At 36.5% G+C, this 2,529-nt stretch overlaps 1 protein-coding gene across 1 annotated transcript in view; it reads right to left on the bottom strand.

The window, feature by feature from the left end:
- Positions 1-2,316, bottom strand: part of LOC100570343 (AT-rich interactive domain-containing protein 4B-like) — a 16,280-nt gene extending 13,964 nt beyond the window's left edge. The window contains exon 1 of the mRNA XM_016807778.2: positions 1,875-2,316. The gene's annotated coding sequence lies outside the window, so the exon portion shown is untranslated. The remainder of the gene's footprint in view (positions 1-1,874) is intronic.
- Positions 2,317-2,529: the final 213 nt, after the last annotated feature.

The following is a 2,529-nucleotide window of genomic DNA, read 5'->3' as shown; positions in this document are numbered from 1 at the left end:
TTGTTCCCTATGCGTTGTGGAATTTTGGTAATTCTACTATAAATACCAAGAAAGTGGTTCTATCCTGCGCAAAACAGTTTTTTGCTATGTTGTACATTTTTAAGACGGAGACAACACATGCGAGTAATGAGTATAGCGTCCTCATAAGGCGTGTAACTAGTAAGTCAGATCCAAAGTTTAGGTCATATAAAATATAAAAATAAATAATAATACTACCTAGGTAGGTATATCTAATTCCATATTTTAAAATATGTATATTGATACTTAAACTAAAAAAATATGTGACTTATGAAATTATGCAGGATTAATAATTAAGCTCGTAATTAAGTGTATTCAGGGGTATAAATCAGCCCGTAAATCAGCTACCTACTCAAGAAATTAGTTGGTATAAACCAGCGTAAAAAAGCATCGGAATAATGAACCATATCGATGATGTCATGGTGCAGTTTTCTTTCACACCAGCTTGGAAGAACATATTTGTTGATTATGTTTGCATTATGACATTATAATGGTAACTATTGGATCCATGGATTCTAGTATTTTTACTACCTAAAACCTACCTAAATAAAAACATTCTATCAAAAAGAAGGCTAGTGGCATTAAAACTTTTAATGTCACTATAAATATAGTTATTTACGAGGTTATTTACAATTAACTCCTCAGTTTATCATAAGGACTCGTATAGGTAACAATAACTATAGTAGGTATCATCAAGTATGTTTCCCTAAGGATTCAAACAAAATGTTAGCTTTTTTCATTAATTGTATAGGTAAACAGAAAAATCCGAGGAAAAATCTATATATTTGGCCACAAATTTATTCTAATCCCACAATGTCAACAACTGCTGCGTCACTAAGACACTAAATGACAATGAAATACTGTAGCTTCCATTTGATATATTTGTTGGTGTATTTAGTGTTACTGGCACAGTTAAAAGCGAGGTTAAAAGTGAATTCTGGTAAAGCCTATCTATATATTATATCAACAGTTGACACCTGAGTGCAAAGGCAAACACATAGTGTTATAGGTACTCGAGGTTATACTGCTATGCCACTGAACAAGATGTATGAATTATTATAAAACAAGCAAAATTAAATTAACACATGGAACTCTAATAATATTATCAGCACATAGCCCGTATCGCTACGTCAAAAATATGTCCGGTCAAATTATTTTGGGGGAAAAATAAAAACCAACACTAAAAATAATAATCAATTATATTGTTTGCTTCTTGAGACGGTTAATTTGATCGCCTACAATATATTTCAAAACGTTATCTCATCACCAGTCTGAATTATGAATCATCAAAGTACACTATATTTGTCGAATGGTAATCGATATCGGCGACCAGGGCAATGTTTATGATGTCGACCATGGCATTGAACGTGTTAAGAAACAACTGCTAATTCCTATCTTTGCAGTATACAAGTATAACACAAATGTATCAATATTTATGATCAAATTCCCATACTGAGAACAACATTTGATATACCTACTAAGACAAATGGGCCCTGGAAGGAGAGGACAATTTCCACAGGCAGCACTTTACGAGAGTAGGTACCGTGCAAATATCAACGAATTTAAGGAAGAGGGAAGAGAAATAAAATTCTAAATACACATTACCAATTTATAACCACTGATTCTTGTCAACGAAAAAATACCTGTGGACCTTTGTAAAATCGTAGAAACGAACGGCCCACAAGGATGAGGGCTGCAAGACGTAACGATCTCTCCGTGCCGAGACGACGTGCGAGATCTGTTCGAGATCAGCCGAACGGAGAAAGAAAACCGTACACAGTCGGACTAATGGACGAAATATAAACAATAATAATAATAATAATAACGGACAAGCGAACTGCAATGTGAATCGTTACCGGTAATATTATTTTCTGTCGCAGCGATGGCGCCAGAAATCCGACATCCGTTGGTCCGCGGCGAGAAAAACTCTGCTGTGCCGCCCGCACTCCGCAGTTGACAATCTACGAGACGAGTTTCACTGTCCTCGGCGGATGGGACGCGTCGGGAGGGTGTTGTACGACGGATGGACGAACAGACGGTACCGTCAGGCTACGTAGTCTACGCGGTCTACTGTGTGTTTTCGTTAGATACTTGAGTTCGTAATTTCATATACATAAACGGTGAACAACACTGAACACACCGCCAAAATTACAATAATAATTATTGTCTTTTCGCGGTAAAAAAGGTTAACGTTTACGGGCCGACGGGGATTGATCTGTTACGTAAAACGTCTGTCGTCAGTGACGGGCCAGGTCATGGATAAATAACAAATAAAATATTATGATAGGTCACGTCAACCGGATAAAATAGGCCGTCAAGGCTTATAGATAATAGTATTATCAATAAACGTCGGAGACACGAAAACTGGCGGCTGATTTTAGCGCCCCTAGTGGTGTTTTTTTTTGTCAGGGCCAACTACTACGTATATAATATTATTATGTGCGCATAAATGGTGGGAACACAATATTTTGACTTTTAGATTTATACGACATACATGTACAATCATTAGCG

Source organism: Acyrthosiphon pisum, chromosome X (genome assembly GCF_005508785.2).
Source record: "Acyrthosiphon pisum isolate AL4f chromosome X, pea_aphid_22Mar2018_4r6ur, whole genome shotgun sequence".
Lineage (NCBI taxonomy): Eukaryota > Metazoa > Arthropoda > Insecta > Hemiptera > Aphididae > Acyrthosiphon > Acyrthosiphon pisum.
Note: the sequence above shows the minus strand (reverse complement) of the source record. Positions and strands in the feature narration are given on the sequence as shown.